This window comes from Camponotus vicinus, unplaced genomic scaffold (assembly GCF_025532165.1).
Source record: "Camponotus vicinus isolate PSW18456_S1 unplaced genomic scaffold, iyCamVici1.0 SCAF_9, whole genome shotgun sequence".
Classification (NCBI taxonomy): domain Eukaryota; kingdom Metazoa; phylum Arthropoda; class Insecta; order Hymenoptera; family Formicidae; genus Camponotus; species Camponotus vicinus.
In genome coordinates this window covers 8416873-8440027 of record NW_028141981.1, presented here as the reverse complement: position 1 = coordinate 8440027, position 23155 = coordinate 8416873, and the positions used below count along the sequence as shown (strand labels likewise).

General features: G+C 33.4%; 1 protein-coding gene and 1 long non-coding RNA gene across 5 annotated transcripts in view; one reads left to right on the top strand and one right to left on the bottom strand.

Moving 5' to 3' along the window:
* LOC145977348 (uncharacterized) overlaps positions 1–23155 on the bottom strand; it is a 169303-nt gene that overhangs the window by 43030 nt on the left and 103118 nt on the right. The gene's annotated exons all lie outside the window — the stretch shown is intronic.
* Positions 9211–11803, top strand: LOC145977161 (uncharacterized). Its single transcript, XR_014440445.1, has 3 exons — positions 9211–9315; positions 10583–10778; positions 11047–11803. It is a non-coding gene; the product is annotated as an uncharacterized LOC145977161 (long non-coding RNA).

Below are 23155 nucleotides of genomic sequence, written 5' to 3'. Positions count from 1 at the left end.
TCTTCGAATGTTGGCGACGTGATAAAATACGTAGATTATAACCCGCGAACTGTACGGAGTTATAATAATTATATAGTATGACAAACGCAATGAGAGGAATTGTCTCACACGCGAGAGAGAATTAAAATAATAATTAAAATAAATTATGATTGATTATACAATCGCACGATAAATCGTCAAGGAAATCGCATGCATCCGCGATATCCTTTCAGAACGGCGATATGCTATACGTTTGCGAAATCAAGGATATCGAAACAAAAATTGAAGGAAAAAATAACATGTCGGGGAGCGGAGATAATGGTACTTGCTGGAGGCAGGAAGATGGAACGGCAGAACCGATAAGGAAGGAAGTGTCAAGAGGGGTGATAGAGAAAATGTAAAAAAATAAAAAAATAAAAAGAAAAAAAGAATAGAGAAAGCAGGAAAAGCGATAAAGCAAAGAAAAACTAATATAAAGGAGGAGGAACAGGTCCAATTTGATGGAACTGTTCTTCTATCTTTACGGTGGAATGGAAGAAGCAGAAAAAGTGCAGATTGAATAGACAACAAGAAAAGAGACGAGATTGTTCGGAAAAATTAATACTGTATCAAGGATTTTGCTAAAAAGAGGAAAAAAGTTATAAGTGTATTTTATTATTAATTTCATTTAATTAAAAAAATAGGTATTAAGATATTAATATTAATACAGAAAAAGAGAAAGAGAGGTGAATAATAAATTAAATTTCTGCAAAGAGAAAAAACGTATACGGCCCACCTCTCGGAATATTTTCAATTTTATTAAAGTTAAAACGTGCAATTTGAATAAAGTTAAAATAATCATGAGATTTCACGGAAACGCATTGCTACCTTTTCCGCTACAAATCACTTTATATCAAAAGCATTTTCCATCGTGCTCCTGCAAGACGTTTGTTCGTATCCGTGTCGCTAACTTCCGGGCGTTCTGCAAACCTGAGGTTGAGGTCCTGTAGCAACCCGTACCACCACTCCTTCGCCATTCCAATCCCCCTCACGAGGGGTGGTTTGTGGATGTTCCTTGTTAGAGTAGCGGGCTGATTCCGTTGTGTGCGCAGCGGTGCGCTTCGTCCTTTGTGTGAGCTAACCAAACACCCCCTCCCTTGTTCCTGTACCTTATCCTCATTCCCCCTTCATCCTTCTGCTCCTCCATTATCGCGGCTACTTGCGCAAATTGTTTACACGTCGGTCCCTGAGCATTTCATGAGACCGTTCAAAAATTGATGATTCGATAGATGTTTGTTATATTTTGAGGGGATGCTTTACTCAAAAAAAAAAAAGGAAATGAGAGTATCTCTCGGAGGCACCATATAAGATAATATTTGATTGTTCAAAGCAAAGTTAAAGCGTATCGATATTTGATTTCGTGAATAACATAATAAAGCTATTTGCATTGATTATTTTTGAAATAATTGACTCTGCTTTTTTAACTCTTTAGAAATAAGAATAATTATCTTATATCTAAGAGCCATGCTTGTGAATTAAAAAAAAACTCAAGCATTTCCTCATATAAAGGAGCAAAGTGTCGATTTGACTGTCTGTTTATAACGCAACGAGAGGCTGCTCGTTATCGAACACCGCAGACATCAAACAGGCAGCAATTGCACTCGCGATTGTTTTTCTCGATCTGATTTTCCTGTATCGAAACGCGAAAATTGATTTATTGGTAATTTACTTCTCCGCGTGGCGGAAGGGAAAATCCGAGCGTCAAGGGGTTAAATGCAGCGCGGCGGAACGAAACTCCCGACATTCGCCACCGCGACGCAGCTAATCGTTGCGGGCGTCGGCGTCGCCGCGAAGTTTAGTCGATACGCGGGTATACGCGGATGCAGTAGCGCGTGTAAGAGGGAAAGAGAGAGAAAGTGTACAGTGACACATAGAGAAAGCGAGAGAGAGAGAAAGAGAGAGAGAAATATAGAAACAGGAGAGAGAGGAAGTCGAGTATCGATGTCATCTCCAGCACGCGGTTGAAGGGTGATTCCTATATCGCGTTGTGAATTGTTCCTCGAACTAACCGCTCGGCGATGAACGAGCGGGAATGTCGCGAGCGCGCGAGCGAGAGCGAGGGCGAGAGCGAGCGAAGCCGGAGCGGAGTCTGTAACAGGCAGCGACGCTAATGGAATATGACAACGCGAGGCGAATAATAATCGGCCGTTTCTCCGTCGCCGAACTTCGTAATAAAACGAGCATTGTCCATGACGTTTCGTCGCCGACAGCGTCGCGACGTCACGACGGACGTCGTCCCGTCGCACGCGGATTTTTCAAGTATTTTCACAAGCGCGCGTTTGTATTAACAATCTTACTCAGCGATAATTTATATATTACACGGTATGTTGGAGAAGATTCTTTATTAATTTGAGGGAGATTTTTCCTTGATAAAAATTTAATTGGACTTTGTTTTACTCTTTATGATCCTTAATTGAGCATATATAATCAGATTTAATAATTATTCTCGATGTGTAATGCTAGAATAGAAATCTTGTAGTATTTATAATATTTATTTAAAATTGGCTATAAGATAGAGCTGTAGATAGTAAAAAGATTAATTTATATATTGGATTCTGTGTCTATCGCTACATATAATTTTCAGTATTACATAGTTTCAATCATTTTCTGTAAAATTTTCTCATTTTATGGCGAAATTGAACATTCAGATTTTTCTCAGCGAAAATGCCTGAATGCTAACAGTTTTCGTACGTTAAACGATTTAGAAGAAACGGTTGAATTAAATTTCATAAATTATGCATAAATCATGAAATCCCTATCTTTATTTCCAACATATCTTGATAGATGTACAATTTCAGAATTAATGTTACACAAACGAGGCGATGTTAAAAAAATTTAAAACTATTAAAAATTATGATTATTTTCAATATTTCGTTATGGAAAAGTAAAGTGAAAAAATTCCGAATATTGAAAGAATTATGATAATGTCAGAAAAAAATTGAAATATTTTATGTATAAATAACTTAATAATTCATTTCCAAATTACTTTTATTTTTTATATTGCAGTTTTTACATATATTATAATCCCGTTCGTTAATTATAGATATATCAAAATCCGATATGTTAATCGTGAACATATGCGATAATTTATTATGAATGCATCGCTATTATGTAACTCATACAATTTGGTCCATCTCACAAAATATATAATAAATTATATCATAATGATAATTTATATTATCGTTGTACTTTTAACAGAATTTATATTGAATATGAGGAAAATAATCCTTTATTTAATTTAAAAGTGAGATAATTAACCGCTTAAGTACATGAATGTAATAAATTAAAATATTCTACTTATTATCTACAAGTGACGAAAAATACTACAAATTTACGTATGCGTGGAAATTTGTTATAATTATGGTATTTATAAAAAGAAACCTCGCATTTTATATTAAATTTTAAGCAAAATTTAATTTATTAAACTTTATTATTATGTGACACGTAACAAATTATTTTATATTATTAAATAGTAATAAAATAATAATTGTATTCAATGTCAGGAATAATTGATAGGCTATGAAAATTGCTGACAATATGACCTATTAATTTTATAACCGCAAACCGTTAATCACAAGAGACGCCAAATTGTTAATTCATCAATTTATTTATGATCTTGCAGATCGAGTAATTAATGTTGCACGTGGGCTTGACCGGGCATATTTCGATATTCAATTGTATTGGAGAGCGATAATTTCATGATGGAATTTACATTAGTCCGATAAATCTCGCAAAATACCACATAGTAATACTTAATCCGCGTGCTTCTTAATATATCTGACAATTATGTTTCTTATTTTCTTAATCAATATATATATAGCGATCAAAATATACCTGATAGTTGATAAATTAGATCTATCACGTTTAATTCGAATAATCGTATATTATCAATATAATTTCCTTGAAACATTAGAATACATAATTCTCTTAAAATTATACCAAAGATAACTTGTCCATTCATTCGCAAACTTATCGAAATTAATTCGTAAAAAATCGTTTATTTTTAATCGCCTAATAAAAAAGGAAAAGCTTTCTTCAAAATTCGTGTTTACGAAAAGCCCTTCTCATTTCGGAGTCACGAATGAGAAAAAAGCAAGTAGTTAATGAACGCGGCTTTTCTCTCGCTGCATATGCTGCCGCGAAGATCAATTAATTAAAATAAAAAACGAACGTCGATCGATAGGTGAAGCGGGTCGGCGCGGCTGATCCTCGAATACTGCACTCGCGGAGAACGCAGGATGGCGGAAGTTATCACCGTGTACACGCGCGGTTACAAGTTCGGCCGTTAAAAGCGCGCCCGGTGAGTTTCGTACCAGCCAGTGCGACTCAGCTCGGCTCGACTCGACATGCACGCATTACGCTATTAGCCCACGACACGACATCATTTCCATCGTTTCGCTACACTCTTTGCCGGGGTCGGCCCTTTAATTGCGCCCGTTATTTATAGCCGCAGTTAAAACTTGCTTGGCGGTAGAGCGGAGCAACGATACCGGGTGTCTTCTCGCCTCTCTAACGCGGATAGGTCATTTGTCTCGTGATATGGTAGAGATTTTGAGAGAGACCGTCGCACAAATTATGCGACGAATATTTTACGCCCTCATTTTGTTTAACTCTTCTATTACCTGTAAAAAAGGATAATTATATTCTGCCGACTAAAACTTTTCCAACGTATTTTATTTGTTTATTTTTTTTAAATATTATTCATCGTCCGGTGCCATTTTTATATATTATACATATTTCGAGATAAAAGTGCAATATAGAAATTATTATTTTTAATTCTACCTCACATGTATTTAACGAAGCACTCCGACGCATTTCTCATTTAAGAGAATAGCCATTTATTTCATTTTGTATTGTTTATGTCTTTCATATCTACTTTTCACGATTCTTTATGATTATGCTTGTCACATTTTTAATATTTTATTATCTCTCCTAAAGATTCTCACGATGTCTCTGTGTGTGCTGCACAATACATATATTCATTACATAATGTACACTATCATTTTAAATCACTTTAAATAATATCCTTGACATAATATCATTTTTATGTATTCTTGAGTATGTTTCATTACATCGTTGATCAATCTTTATTTCCGAGTAATCTCAAGTTAAAAAAAAAATAAAATAAAAAAATAAAAAAAATACTATACTTTTTCCACTTCACTTATTCGAATGTTAGTAAAACTTTTCAATATATTAATACATAGATTTATAGCACAAATATATAATTAAAGCAATAAACAGATAGTTTATTTAATACATTTACTTAGACATTAATATCTGTAATGGTACTCGTGTAACGATTTTTTTTGCATTCTAGCAAAACTGATGACTAAGAGTAGCGCCGACATGTTGGTTGACTCTCTCTTTTTTAATCCCGCTAATCCCGCGGTCGAAAAAGAGGAATTCGCAAATTCGCACTGGTTGCCGCGAAAGGGCCCGCGGGGGCTAATCTTGGCGGGCCCTTTGTCGACGAAGGTTCTTTTGTTTACCGCGTACGAAAGCGGGGGAGGCCGAGCTCTGAACGCGAAAAAGAGGTAGGCACTTATTAAGCAAGCCCGGCTTTGTGCGAGCCTTCAACCGTGCTTCCCTTCCTCTTTTCGGGACGTCGTGACGTCCGTAGACGGATTGACCGGACGGCGAGCTCGGACGAGCGCGATGCAACGTAAAAGGACTCTACATTTCTGTTGAAATACCGGCTCGAAATGTGGTCGCCATCCAATACGGCGAGCTTGAATGCGCCAGCCGCTTTCAATGGCGGCGCGTAAGGGATGGCGCGTTAATTATGGTGCTTGTAGCGTGCGATTGCAATGTATCGTACAGTTTTTTGCATATGATTATGGGTTTCATATAATTCAGATTTAGACACGTTATAATTTATACGTCACTAACTTATACGTATATATTGATCGATTCATGTGAAAATTCATATGTTAAGATATTTAAACTGTCAAGAGAGAGAAGACTATTTTTTTAATTAAAATATTTTACATATGATATTTATATAATGTATAATTATACTTTTCAATAATAAATTGATGTTATTATCATATTAATATAAAATATATAGATATGATTAGGATTGCATGAGATACCAAAATGAGTCGATCTTGTCTTGTCTCGAAATTCAAGGCAAGATCGAAGTAAGATTTTTAAATTAGTCAAGACAATGTAATTAGTTACCAAGATTAAGATTGTCAAAGAGATGGTTCGTTTTGGTTTTTAAAAAAAGCTAATATATATATTTGTAACTTAGATAAGAACAAAATCATTATATTACTATTACGAACTTAAAAAATTTTATTTAAAAAATAAATTTATATTAACAAATTTAGAAACATTAATATTAATATTAATATTAATTAGTAAACAAAATAAACAATATTTTATATAATTATTTAACTACACAAAACTTTGCATACAGCGTAGTTCTCTGATTGTGTATGAGCCGCGTCTCATCTATATTTTAACATCACTGTATATAATTGCCTTTTCGAAAAGACAACGATATATGTATATTGTGTTTTATTGGGAAATAAATAGATGACACATAAATAGTTTAGGATAAATAATTATCTTAAATTATATTATAAAAATTATGTTAAAAGTATTATTTTAAATAATTGTTCAATACTAGATAAAAATTATTAAAATCGAGACAAGACTATATAAAAAAAAATTTTTGCTAGGAAAATTCTCTCAAGACCAAGACAAGAATTAAATTTTTGAAAATTATCAATACAATATTTTTTACAAATATATATATATATATATTTCTTCGTTACAAAAGCAGTTATTTAATGAAAAGAAATCAACTAATCAACTTCCATACTTTCTAAGCGATAACTGTTCTACGTATAAGGTGTAAAAAGTCATCGAGCGTCACGCAGTCAGTTCCGAAAAGTTTAGAAAAGATCAGAAATCAGCAAATTCAGAAAGTAGAGAGCAGTCAGGAAAATGTTTGTGAGTTCTACTTTTAGTTTTTGAAAAGTTTAGTGTGGTCCGAAAATATCTTATTTCTCTTCAAATTCCGTCAAATCACTACTTCAAATTGCTAAGAAAAGATAAATTTTAAAAAAATTGAATAAAAATTTAATTATTTTCTTCTAGTTGTGAAGTTTAAAATTTGTTTGAGGCATTTATATCATTCTAATTTATAATGCAGCTCTATTATTTTACTTATTGTTAGGCATTGACTTTACTTTGGTTGCTTTCTTTGGATTTAATAACTTTTTGAGCTGAATTTTTGCACAAAACCTTTACTGATGTATATGTTATCTAGATTACATTAATCAGATAAAAATAAAAAATAACATATATATATTTTTAAATATTATCCATTTTTCGTCTATTAAAATTTATTTGATGTTGACTTAGAATACAAAATCGATCTCTATTTTCAACGTGATGCGAGAAATGACAGATTCCGTTTATCGCAAATGCAATCGTGAATTGTACGACATAGGAAGAGATTGAAAGTATCATATTTCTTTAACCATCGTGGCATGAAAAATACTGCATAAGGAAAGTAAAAAATTCGCCGTCACAACTTCACTAGGAGAGCGTTGAGAATCGCGTACGGCATTTTCCATTGTACGAGCAGATGCTTCTTTATCTAATTCTGCTTTGGCGAGAGAATAACACGAAAGCGAGAACGTGGTCATAAATTCAAACAGTTTCTCGACGACAGCGTCGCAACCGTCTGCGAAAGAGACGCAGCTTCCGACATCGACGACGCGCGCGCGGACCAGCATCGCGACATAATCGCCCGGCGTCCTCGCGCGCCTCCCGCCTTTTGTAACTGCCAACGGGCCAATCTAAGTGACGTACGGCTTTGCGCGACCCCGCGACCTCATACCGCACCCACCATAATCATTTCATACACAATAGTCGGACGCCGTTCGCAACGAGATGCGCGCAATGCCGGTGCGGCGAGCGGGGGAGACTCGGAACAGTGCGCGGCTGCAAGAGTAATGGATGCAATTTGTAGCCACCCTCTCCATCCCTCCCTCCCGCATTCCAGGGCAGCCGGTGCTGCACACGTGATCCGCGAATTTACACGTGTGCTCGTCGGCCCTCTCTCCCCCCATCCCCATGGATGATCCCGAAGGTGTCTCTTTCGCAGGGTGCGGCGTATCGCGCCGAGTTTTTCCCACGTCGTTAACTCCGATAAAATTGACAGCATAGATGTAAGAATAAAAATCAACACGGCACGCAAAATATTGCGAGAGAGAGAGAGAGAGAGAGAGAGAGAGAGAGAGAAAAGAAAGAAAATATTTAAAAATATTCTACATTAAACGATTTAGATATTCTGCATTAAGATATAAGAAAAAGATACCCCATATTTATTAAGTTTTCTCTTCTCCGTTTTCGGTAAATTTACGAATACGCTTTCGTTAACGCGAATTTCATATAATGGAAGAGTCGATATATTTTATTTCCTAAGTAGATGGAATCCATGGAAAGTTTTAAATGTGGAGAAAATGTGCAGTCAATTGCCAATCCCATTAGCCTCATTCTTTGCATTTGAAATTTCTAGCGATCAATCGTTTAGAAAATAAAATCTTAATCATTCGTTTTATTTAAAATAAATTCTCGGATAGCAGTTAACATCCGTCCATCAAAGTGATCTATTAGTTAATTCAACATGTTTAATAGTTTCTTATTTAGATAATGCAATTCCATCTCTTATACACCCACGTTTATTTTAAGGAAGCAAACGACACACGTATTCTCATTCGAAACTCGTTTCAAATTCAGCGTTAACGAAATTCTTGTTCAAGAAAAAAGAGGAAAAGACAATACGCTTATATTTCAACTTATAGTAGATTTTGCGATACAATGTAAAGAATATTTAGGATCGTCGAGGGTCAAATCGATAGAGTTAGAATTTAGTTGGGAAGTCCGCGGGGGCGAGCGAGCGTACGTAATTACATGGAAAAAATTCCAGTCAGGAGGCGAGCGTTCTCGTTGTTGAGTTAGAGTCGCGTTGCGTGGCGTGCCCAGACTTAGAAATCGGCCAGCCAATCAGCCAATCACGTACCCGTACCGTGGTTACCTTCTGATCGCTCTCGGAACCCTACCAAAATCTCGGTGGGCCAATCGAGCCGGGCCGGCACGCTTCTGCCAAATTGCGCACTATTTTTAAATATTAAGTCCGCTCCCGTCGGAGAATGCCCGTTCGACCGAAACTTGCCGACATTCAGCTCGAGTCACGACGGTTAATTCTTATCGGACATCGCTAAACGACGTGTTCCCGAATTCAGCTCGAAGCAGACTAGAAGATGCCATAAGAACGTAAGATTATGGCGACTATTTTCGTTCGAAAAGAAACGTGTATTTAAAAAAAGCACGCTAAATATATATTTTATTATTACACTCATTACATAATATAAGGATTATGGAACATAAAGTATCATTTAATTCGAATTGCAACAGTTTATTCTTATCGGACACTCTTAAATGACATATTCTCGAATTCAGCTCGAAATAGATTAGAAGATGCCATAAAAACGTAAGATTATGTCGACTATTTTCGCTCGAAAAGAAACGTGTATTTTAAAAAAGCACGCTAAATATATATTTTATTATTACACTCATTACATAATATAAGGATTATGGAACATAAAGTATCATTTAATTCGAATTGCAACAGTTTATTCTTATCGGACACTCTTAAATGACGTATTCTCGAATTCAGCTCGAAACAGACTAGAAGATGCCATAAGAACGTAAGATTATGTCGACTATTTTCGCTCGAAAAGAAACGTGTATTTAAAAAAAAATATGATAAATATTTTATTATTACATTCATTACATATTACAAGGATTGGAACGTAGAGTACCATAATGCATCTCTTTCTCTTCGTAATAAATTTAACTGCGCTTTGCGTTCACCGGAGCTTATACCTTCTGTTTATCACAAAACTTGCTCCGAAGGCAATCGTGCCATCAACGGCGTGAATTTTCACGACGACGGCCATTCACGGCTTAAATCGAAGCGGTTATCGTATCGGCGCGAATTCAAGTCGGGAACCTCTCTCGCGAGAAGCGAAAGGATAAGAAGTTTAAAATGTGTGTGTGTGTGTGTGTCGCGCTATATAAAGTTTATCATTTAATTTTCCATCACTTTGTATTATCCGACGCTGTTTCGCAGGCGGGCCGCATTAGTAAGCAAGGAATAATATCGATGTGCCCCGGCAGCAAAGTTCTGAATTCGGATCGACTTGGTGCGCGATGTATCGAGCTACTTTCGCGTTATGCAATATTAATGCCTGCGCGTCGCTTTAAAATACAAACACTTTGGGCGGCGCGTGAATAATGCATATCCACGTGGCTTCATTACCCATTCGTGTCATTTCTCGATTTATCCCACGAGAATCGCCACGAATCGCCACTACTCTTTGATTTCCATCCTCACTTCCATCTCCCTCCTACCACCTTCTATTACCACGTCCTACACACCAGCTCGAAAAATTATCGTTGGATGGGGCAACGGCCCTCCCGCACATATTTCTAACGTGACACTCGAACTTCGTCGACCTCATTCGTAGATCTTTCGTAGATTCTCCCACCTTGGACTATCCGCAACTTGGACTATCCAAGCGTCCGGGACGTGCCAGACATTCCACGAGATGAAAATGCGTTGCGGCATACATCAAGAAGTGTTCGGACTTTCGCGTAGCGATGCAAAGTAATTTTAATGAATATGAATACAGCGCGGTCTTACAGTGCATCGGTGGTATACGATCGAGAAAATGGTAATTATATGAAAAATAAATAAAAAAACGTGATTAAACAAGAAAATAAGATATTACCTTGAGTTTTGAAGAAAATTAATTTTAGCCACAAGATTAATATCTTATGTCAAGTTCGCATAACTACTTTGCAGGGCAAATCATTTAATATATTTCAACATCGGCTATTGTGAATAAAAAATTCAATATTTTACACTTAAAACAAAATTCAATATAAAAATTATAATTAAAATTTTCATTAATTTTACGAGTTTAATTTTTACAATTACAGCAAAATGATGAGAGTAAATTGTTTCGCCACGTTGAACTCGAATGGATATATTTTCCTTTCAAAAATATAAAATTAATATAGTTATATACAATAGTTGAAAAAAATGATATCGAGATTGTTAAAAACCAGGACACCCCTGATATACGCTTCATGTGAGCTTTCTGTATTATCCTAGCGAGCGATGCGCAAATTGCCAAACTTTTCACGCCCTGCTGTTATTGTTATTGTTGTCGTCGAGATAATTACGCGGCGGCACAATTAAATCACACGACAATATCGAGTTTCGGTATCGATCGCACGTTGATCAATGGCGCATTCGCCAACTAACGCTTGCGTCGCATCCGCGCACATGTGTATGCGTATTAACGCTTTAACGACAAATATAACATTTTGCCTGAATTGCACGCCCATGCACGCATGCAATTTACGCAGTCGAGCGTCATTGTCGCCGGAAATTATCGAGGAGCATAAACAATGTCGGACCCTCATTTTTGGTGCTGTTTTTTAATCAGATGGTATTAAATATTTATGGAATGTTGATGATTACAATGGTGAAAATTGTGAAAATTGACAGCGGAAATCAAAGATTTGATTTATATAGAAAAGGAAAATAGCCTTGTGAAAAAATTGTATTTTCGATATCTTTTTCAGTTAATTTATTTAGATATTTCTGAAATTTGTAGCCATGAAGAGAGAAAAATAAAAAGGTGATATTAAATGATTGCTCTTGAGAACAATATCGGTTAAATAAAATATGTATGCGCACAATTTTGTAGAAATAAAAAACTTTTAAAATTATAAACGTAACTCTCTCTTTCTTTCTCTCTCTTTTATCTCTTTTCTCTGATAATTTCACGAGATTAATAATTTCGATAATCGTTTAATACACATGTTTGCGCTACATGTTTATCAATTAAAACGATAATAATAACGAAGAAAAGCAACATAAATAAAAGAAGAAAAGTTAATATAAGAGGTAAGCTTCTTGTAAGGAATGAAACTAAATATAATGTACTTGAAAAATTCTATCTTTTTCAGAGAGTCTATTTAAGAAATATCTTTGGTCAAACTTAGAAATACAGAATTTTTCGATAACGCTTATTTTCAAGGAGGATTTTTAATTCTGCGATGTATTAAAGATAAACTTATAACTCCTGTCATTATCGTACACATTATTATAGTTATTTCATGATGAAAACATGGCAGAGGAGCAACCGCGTTTGAAAATTGCATAAGAAAACTGGTAGGAGGGAAAGAAGGTGGATTCTCTCACAAATGTCATTATGGGCGTGCATTTCGTCGCTAATTACAGCGAAATACCCGCGAGGCTTGTCCTTTCCTCGGTTAATTAGTTAAACTCCCCTCTTCCCGACGGTGATAAGCCGGGGAATTTTGTCCTTAACGAGCTGCGCACGCGGCTCCTTTAAGGGACAATGACGAACCGCCGCGACGTTATCCGCCGAGAGGGCGAGAACGATGTTTGTACGCGCGCCCGTAAAGGCTATTTTACGCGTCGCCAGCGGGAAGGATAAGTCAAGTGAGCGGGTTACACGGTTGGATTCTCCATAAGTGCCATGTTTTATGTGGAGAGAAAAAGAGAAGAGTACTCATACGAGTTACTTATCACACAAGATAGTGTTTTGCGTAAATATCAATACTCGTTCAAAATCAACGTCGAACTAAGCGACAAAATGCACCTGTTCAACTAGCTAGATAGCAACAAATATCTCGGCAAAGAATGCTGTTTATTTCGAAAGCAATCACAGCAAACAAATTGTTTGCTCTATTTGCAATGTATACTCTAATCTGCTATCTATGAATGAATTAATCATTAATAATCTTATAAATAATCCTATATATTAACTTGATATTTATCTATATATGTTGTTTCGTAATGTTAATATTTTTGACAAAATTCTGTATGTATAATCATTATGTTGCATTAATAGTTATAAATAGTATAATTGCACATATTATATTTATAATGAACATGTATTTCTAGTATACTAAATGTATACTATTTTTGATATTCCTGATATTTTCTTACATTTTCAAATAATAAAATCATTTTTTTAGATATAATGGCTACAATCATATTGAAAGATTTCAATTAGTCATCAATTAATCGTCAATTTAATAATATCTAGTGTTAAATGTAGAGTTGAAATCTACATTTAACACTAGATATTATTAAATTACTTTTATTCTATTAAAATATGATTTGACAGGTGAATGACGTTTAAAGTTAAATTATTTAATACTAAATGATTCAACTGTAGAAAAATAATTTTAAAACACAAGATTTGACAATTATATTAAAAGATAGTGTGTAGGTATGTAACATTTAGCACTGTAACATTTTAAACTGGCTTATGTGATTTTTATTTCATATCGGTAGTTTCTAAAATCACACATTTGTGTGATAAACAGCATCTAAAATTAAAAATATAATAAAATATAAGACTGAACATATTCTTTGTAGCGTGTCTGTATATTTTAATAAGATTCCAAATATTTATATCAAATAATTTCTTAAAATAAATTTATTCCCATCGAATTTGTCTTTTTTCACATCATTTTGTTAAAAAAATCGAAGCATATAATATGAATTTTCCATTTTTCTAATATATCTGAATCTAATAAAAATCAATTTTTGCAATTATTTTCTGTTAAAGTTAATTTTTTTCGATGTAAGTATCGCAATATATAATACCTAATATATAAACAGCATAAAATAATGAAATATAAGTATTTATAAAATAATTTTGAAAATACCGATAAAGAAATCGATAAAATAACACTCATATTTGACTCGCTGCTCTGGTAAACCAGACATAAGGGCTGCACTTGCACCACCGGGATGCATTTATAATGTGCACCTCATTGTCTAGGATGGTAAATCGTGGGTGCGGGAACGGGCGTTACTTTCGAGCGGAACGTGTAGCCGAAGCGAGTGCCCTGTTGGGAACGTGTTTCGGCAGTTACAAACATTGCAAACTGCACAGCGAGTTGCACTTCGGGGATTTTGACGACCGCTGGGATTTATTCGATTATTACATATGTTATGATATTTCTCATTACTAACAAATTCTAATGGAAAGAATATATCTTTAATTTACTATAACAAAGATCAGGATTTTTTAATAAAATCTTCAATCATATGATATAAATTAATCAACTTGTTGTCAATCGTGATTTAAACCGAAATCATTGTATTGTCAATTATAATATTCGAGATAATATAATAACTGCATTTCTCAAAATATGTATATAAATAATTAATTTCTTACACTTGCATATATTATTCCATATTTATTGCAATTCATTATTATTACAACATAATTCCATTATATATAATGAATATTTGTAAAATAGAACGCATTAATGAAGTCTCATTGTGTTGCTATTGCGGCTAACGCCAATTTATGTATAATTCGATGAATTATAAAATTTTATCATAATATATATATATATATATATATATCATAATATATATATATATATATATATATATATATATATATATATATATATATATACACATATATACGTGAAAATGTTGCAAATGTTACAATGATCAATTAAGTTTACTTTGATTCTGTTATAGATTTTTTCAGTACTATGAAAAGTATAGACTTTCGTATCTTTTGAATTACGAGAAATATAAACATTTGGTATATTTAATTATTTTCTATTTATGGAAAAGCATTTGCATGTTAGATGTCTAACTTACAATAAGCCACGTATATATTTGTGCGTATTCTAATTATAATTCTACATATAATACAACAGTAGAAGCTCTCCATTATCCAGACTAATAGGGAGATACAAGTGCTTAGATAAGCGAATTTCTAAAGAGTAAAACTATTACTTCTCTGAAATTTTCGATTTGTTTAAAAAAAAATATGATAGAAATCAAAACAACAATACATTTACACAAGTTCAGGAATCCTTTATCTACTAAAGTATAATTTTTTTAACGAATTTAACTGCATGAAATTAAATTATTCTCTACTTCTCAAGTTTTTTAACTTAAATGCCTTCGAGATGAAAAAATACATCTTTATCTTTAGAAAGTAAACAATGTGCGGAATAATAAAAAAATGTTTTGTTAGGACGTTCGAACAGCATTGAACAATTCAGATAATAAAATATTCGAAGTTCGATTAATATACAGAAAATTCTCTATTCTACTATGTAATTGAATATAGAAGTCGTATATGTACATCGGTAGCATATATAATCATATTACAATACCTTCAAAAAACAGAACGCATCTCAATTTTAAAATCGGCTTTCTCACGTCTTTGCGAAGTAAAAATGTAAATTAAATAGCGATTTAAATAAGAAATCGAGCTTAACGAGGAAAGACAATTTTGTGATCACTAGGAAAAGTTGACGATAATAGTAACGGTGACTGCATCCTGACATGGACACATTTTAAGTTTTCCGACGTGTCGGTATCAATAAGATTACGCGGTAGACTTCGTAAATCTCGCCGCACTACGTAATCTGGCAATCGAAGTTTTCTAATCACGCGAGGCATCGTCGAATGGACTATCAATATGCACTGTCTGGGCGAGTTGCATGAAATATGATTTCTCCGGAAATCACTGAAAATATTATGTTATTTCGTCGCATCGTAAGATTTACCGATAATTTGTGAATCGAAAATTATCATATTATTTTCATTGTAGCTCTTGTATAACACATTTCTTTTCTTTTCGATAGTAAAATTATTCAAAGTGAAAGAAGTATATGAACAAAACTCTATAATAAAATTTACTTGTGTGTGTGTGTTAACATGTTCCAGAAGATATCATTAATTTACATCAAGTTGAACATTTATAATTATAATTAAGTACACAATATAATTATAATTAAGTATTTATAAAATTAAGTAGACAATTTAAAACACACACAAAATAAATTTTCTTTTTTTAAATTTTCTAAATAGAATTAACGTTGTTTGTTAGTTTTATTGATATATTATGCATCATGTATATAAGACAAGAAGATTATTTTTGTGCATTATGCATGCCACGTATATTTTTATCGAGGCACTTCCAAGCAAATATTATTTAATTTTTTAATGTCGACCAGAATGTTAATACATTCATTATCATCGCACATTTCATATGTAAAATAAATTAATTTTCGTGAAATAAAATAATTAATACTTGATATAAATATAATAATATTTATACTAAATTTGTATAATTATACTAGTAATAAAACGACTTAGCTCGACGATATAGAATAAATAAATAACATGAATAAATTATATATAATTTTCAAAATAAATTTCAATAAGAATACATGTAGGTGTACACCGTAATGCGTGCAATTTTACGTTTATTTCGATATAATTTTCAAAAATTATTTTGCATTAATTATTTTCAAAATAAATAAATCAATTAAAATTATTTTATGGTTTCATCAAAATTTATAATAAAATCGGAATGCGTATACAAATGTATAATCTCTATATTTTATAAAACAAATTCATTAAACACTCTCTTGCGAAGCTTCACGAATTTACATTTAATTTCATTACGCCACCATTACGAGGTGATTAAGTTAAATTAAATTGAATTACAGTCAGCACACGATAATTATTCTCGAAGTTTTAAAAGAGAGATTATAATTAAAATTTTTCACGCAGTTACATTAATTTAAATTACCATTCATACTTGCTATTAAATAAACATCACAGAGTAGTCAAAGAAATCCTCGTGGGTTTAAAAGTGCGCGCGTTCTACTTAAAAGCGCGGCTTTTATCTCGCTAATTAATTAATTAATTAATCCAAGGGCCAACTTGAATCGGTCTGCGCGGAATCTCACGAAACGTTCGCGAGAGGAACGTCTGCACTTTTGTAATCTCGCGAACTCTCGATCCGCCTCACCCCATTTTCTTCGATGCAAGTTGCAAGATACTGTCATCGCGTATCTCCTTGGCCGGCATTTTTGCAGTTCTTCGACCAATTTAATCGGTAGGTGAAAATGTCGAATAAAGATTAACTATCTCGTTTAAATGCATGCGTTGTCGTGGCGTATTCAAAGCGGAAGCAACGGAATTTGCCACCTCAAAGAAAATTATAAACGCAAACTCTCTCGCGTAACGCGCGCGTCTGCCACTCTCACGTTGCGCATAATTGCATTCGTCTCGTGCGCGCTCGCTCGCTTCCGTTTTAGCGCGTTTCGGCCGCGTCAGCTTGAAAGCCGAGATTTTCCGAGCAATCGAGCGCTCGGAACAATCCTTTGCAATAAAGGTGCATTCTTTATAGTGGCGTTTATACGCGAACTTTTTCGCAATCATGATAAACGCAATATATGCAACAACTACTTGTCCGGTGCATATCAAAGTCGCACGAGTATTACTCTCTTATCCCACTGATTTTATTTCACATGTTTACTCTATCTACGTATGAACATTCAGACGCTTTTTGTTAACGGTTCTATTTAACTTGTGGTGGTAACTGTCCCGCGACAACTTTGTTGTCTTCCATTGTCGCATTCTTTTTTCTCTTGTTTACATTTCGTGCAGTCACAGCTTCTCTTTGTCGATAATCCACGTCTGACATCTCTATTGTTTTTCAATGTCTTTGAAATTTGCCGCAGCTTGTAAAATATCGTTTACAGTGGCTTGTGTTGTCAAAAAATACATTTCAGAATTTTTTACACGTAATACGAGATAATTTAATTCGTAGACAAAAAAGTTTGCTTAAACGTAAATACGCAATTTGTTTAAATTAATGTAGATAAATATGCAATGTAATTGTGCGAAGGAGAAAGTAAGAAATTAAATATCAGACAAAAATAACTAATCAATCTTCATTTCTCTATGTAAAGTTCGGAACATCTTGCGAGATACCCTAGTGTATAGTAGAGCAGGAAAGCTAGTCTATAATTTGTAGATATATATAAGTGAGAGAAATTTTGGATACGGGGATGGGACTGGATCGGGAATAGAACTTGGAGGAAACCTTTGCTTGCCAGAGGAATATTCTTACCATTGAGCTCTCTACCCAGGTCCTACGCATTAATACTCTTCCATTCGCCTACATATATTTAATGGATAAAGAGAACTGCGCATTGAATAAATCATACAGCACACAAACAAATATGCTATATCTTCTTTATCCCTACTATAGATTGAGTGAAGTCTGAGAAAGAAGCTAATTCCACAAAAACAAAATTTGAAAAGATCCAGGCAGGACATGCTCATAAAAGATGTTTAAAAAATGACTTATCGCCCTTAAGATATCTTGAAGATGTCTTTTAGTCTTTTTCTGTATGGGGAATTATATTATTCTTGTACTTACAACGAAATGATTCGGAGAAAAGCCCAACTATTGTAAAAAAACCTTTTTCACAAATTATGATAAATGTGCGTTTCATATTTCATGCTCGTATTGAACTTTAAAACAACTCTAACGATGCATAAAATGTATATTTCCAATGTGTTCTTTCGATTACAAAGTCAATGAATTTCTTCTTCAAGCAATCATGTATCGGAAAGATAGTTATCGTTTTGCACAAGTTCTTTACGCAAGTGATGTGTTTCTTGTCCCGTGATCTTGTGAATGGACTTTGCAGCGAATCCATTTCAAAACTTCACGACAAATCCAACAATCTATATAGAAATGTACGCTTGAATAAAAGTATATTTCTGATATATTATAAGAATATTTTGCACAGCTACTCTTTTTCAAATATACGCATGAAAAAAATTATTATTTTATATTATGTGTAAATAATATTATGTAAAAAATTATTATCATTTTATATTATGTGTAAATAATATTAAATGTAAATAATATTATGTAAAAAATTATTATCATTTTATATTCTGTGTAAATAATATTAAATGTAAATAATATTATGTTGTATTTTATTTAGCAAGATTTTAATTTAATAATACAGTATGTATTGTAAAATATTTTGATTTAATCAAATAATTTTTTAGTAAATTAATATAATATTAGTGAATTAAATAATATTATATTAGTAAATTAATATAATTCAAATAAAAAACATAGTTTATTACATTTATCTAAAAAAATAAATATTCTTGATTAGAGAGGTAAGAAAGTAAATATTCTTGATTAAAAGTACAAAAACTGTAAAATATATAAATATTACAATTTTTAAATACTTTCATAATTACTAGTAGTCATTTTGTTTTGGATTTTATCAACGTATAGATTAAAAAGTTTAATAATAAATTTAATAAGATCAATATTTGTAAATAATTTTATATATAAATTTGACAAAATATTCGCTATTTACTTTTTTAGTCAGATGTTAATTTCCCGATCTTCTTTTCGTACGATGGGAATTTCGATCCTAGGATTTTTAAAGCGGAGCGAGGCGGAAGATACGAGCATTTCCACCTTTCCCTACCCTCTAGAATTCTCCAGGAAAATGCACGAATAGTAAATCGAGATGCGCGAATGCTGGAGCGGATTCGACGAGATTCAAGCGTCGATTAGTTCCACGCTATTCCGTTTTGCCTGCCGTCATCTTTTTTGTTCGGGAAATTTGTTTTTTAAGATTAGATTCTCGGAGGAAAGTTTAATTTTCTAACAGAAAAGTCCGATTTTCGATACCCATTTGCAGTAAAAATTAAAAGCTGAAAGTTATTTTCAGAGATAGAGCGTTACATAAGAATAACATTTGCATTTTAATATCGGCAAAATAATATTTCTATAAGAAATATAAACTGTAAAATATCTATAGATTTAAGTAATAAATATTTAAGTTTATAAATCAATCAATTAATCAATAGATTCCTGCAAGTATAAACTAAATTTAGAGTAAAAGAATTATATTAAAATTAATTATATTATATTAAAAGATCAATTATATTAAAAGAAGATAAATTTCTAGAATCTTTTTAAACTAGTGAAAGCGATTGTATTGAATCAACTTATGCAATGCACGGCAAGTAACACCGAAAAAAATAGCGTACATGACATGGCGTGCAAAACGAGCGAATAGCGAAATCACCTGGGATCCGTTTACAGTGGCGGAAGTCTTCGCTTCCTCTTTCTTATACCGTCCCCTGCCATCTCCACAAAAAGAAGCGAAAGTAGCTTATTCTCCTAACTTGACCTGACCTGACCTAACGTAACCTGTTCGATGTTCGAGGCGGAAACTAATTTAAGTTGGAGAATCACTTTGGCTGTTTCGATTTATTCAGATACTCGACGTATTTCCCGTGAGAGGGAAAGAGAGAGAGAAAGAGAAAGAAGGGAGAGACAGGGAGGGAAGCCTTCCTCTCTCGTCCGCCCTTTCTACTACCGTCCTGTCACCTTTGCACGCACCCCAATCGCACTATTCACCTTCGACACGTGACTGCGAACGAGCCCGCCACGTTGACGCATTTAAAGCGACTGTAGCACGGGAACTTGGATTTCTTGGCGGAAATGGAAGGAGAAAACGGTATTGGGAAACTTGAGTTTTTGTAGAGGGATGAGAATTTAATAGAACTTTGTAAGTAAAAATGTTAGGTAAAAATAAATATTTTGAATAAAAACATTTATAAATAATTATGTAGAAGAAGAAATCTTGTGTAAAACTAAAAGCAAAATTGAGAGACAGAGTTGTCTTAAAATTTATTCCCTAATCACAGATATCTCATTAAATTTGAAAATGTAATTCTTTGATGAAAATATCACAGTAAATTTTTTTTTTAAAAACGGCTGCACGAATATAAGAATATTAAAGTATAGGATATTTTACATCACATATAAATATCTTTTTGCATCATCAAAAATAAAAAACCCTCGCAATAAATTATATAAAAAATATTATTCTATTTAACAATGATTGATCAACACAACTGATTAAGAAACTGAATTGAATAGTTTAATGCGCGAGATTGTGTCGTAAAGCGGCGCCGAATTAAAAGTCTATTTATTTATAAACGATGATCAGATTCTTTCTTTTATACGAGTTTAATTAATATTTTCTAATTAGTAATGTCGTTGCCACGAACGGCCAGCAGTATTGTGCGCGTGCTAATTGGATGTCACTGTGTTCTTTGTGTGCGTCGTCAAATGTTCGACTTCAATTAAGAAGAAGCGCGAAGGCAAGTGAACGCGACTAATCGAAACCGATCATGATTGATGGAAAGATTTTTATTTCTCTCATTCAATGTACGAATATTTCTGTGCTTCTTTTTTTCTTTCCTTCTTTAGTTGCATTTATACAAGATGCATAGATACAATAATAAAAGATAAATTTCACGACGGAAATTTCAAATTTGCTCGCGCATTGATTTATTTCAATTACACTATCTTAGTCACCACAAAGTATAATTACTTTTATATCCAATCGCCGTACCTTCTCTGAGAAGCGACTTTCAAACTTTAATCTGATTCGTCTTCCTTATTATCGACAACCTGTTACCACACTTTCATATTAATCGCAGCCATTAATCATTTGGATCATATATCAATAATTTGTAATCAGATTTATGCAAGAAGCAAATGATATACTTGCAAAGATTATTTCATCTATTTTTAATTTAGCTTAAGATGATTTATTTCTCTCTCTTTCTCTCCCCTCTCTCTCTCTCTCTCTCTTTTTGCTGTGATTTAATCTAGATAACTTTCCTTTTAATTCCATTTTGAGAAACTGAGATAAATAAATTAATTTAAGAGCATAAAAGACCCTCCCCCCGAATCTGAGCAAGAGAAGATTCAACAGAAATCGTCTGAAAACGCAAGCACATTAAAATCCTGGCGAAGAGAGGCCTAAGGACGGTGCATAATGCAACGAAAGGAAAGCGGGATGAGACGAAGGGTGGATAGCATTTTCATATAAATTCATGCGAGCAGCTCTCCAGGCTGCAGCGGGAAAATCGGGAAAGCCGGGATTATATCCTCAAGAGTTTGCCAGCTTTCAGCGCTCATTTGAGGAGAGGCTAAGGAGGAGAGGAAGAGAACACGTGAAGGGAGTCGTAAAGCGATGCGGAGTGTCCAGGGGTGGATCTGCGGCACGCAGCACTTATCAAGAAACGCAGTGATTTATGCATTAAGCTGTTTGCTTAATTACAAATGGACTAATGGTCACTTAATGCTAAAAGTAATCTAGCATTTCAATATATTCGAAGTTTTTAATTCTTTTAAGAGAGTTTTGACTATATATATATTATTAATGTTTTTTCATATCCGTTAATGTTTCATAAAAAATTAATTAAATTTTAATTAAATAAAGCATTAAAAATTCAATCACTCTTCCTTTAAAAATTTCTATCATACGTACATACACACACACACACAAAGAAATATCAAGGATTCAAACACACACACAAGATAGAGATTTTATATAATATAATATAATATATAACAATATATATAATAAAAAAGTAATAATTTATAAAATAAATTAATATACTTTTTACTTTTCTTTCTAGGTGTGTGTAGTCTTTCATTATATTACATAAATAGTTCAACCTTTTGTAACAATCTTTTGTAAGGATACATGTATATGTGTGTACATTAATTAATTTGCTCCTTTTGCCAACATCAAACATTATAATAAATGTAAATATAATTAAAATAATTATTACGATTTATGTATTCCATTTTTGAATTAAGAAAAATAAAATTTCAAGTTTCACAAAGATAGGGATTCCAAAATATCTTATCCATCCCTGATGCTATCCTCTAGATCAACTCTTCATTTACCCTTCCCACTTTTGCGATATGCCCTTCCAGGCAGATTAAATGCACTCGTCCTGATCCTGTGCGCACATGAAAAAAAGGATGATCATAAAGTAAAATAACTATTTCAAAAAATCATTCGCATAACGCTGCGTGCACATGTCGGATTTTCCATTTCCGTCGCAACCGAATACCTTGCATCGCCTGTGCGCGTTAGCGCAGTACGATAGTTCGTGAGTGCGCAACACTTTACGATAACTGGGATGAACTAGACGCGATTTTCCTCGATCGCTCGTTCGAACGCGGAAACACGTGTGTCACGTGGAACTCGATGTTTTTCTTGAAAAACGTGTACCTTCAAAAATTGGCGCGCTCAATATGTCCCTTAGCAAAAAAATTTTTATATCAATTGCTTAATAAATCTTATCTCACAA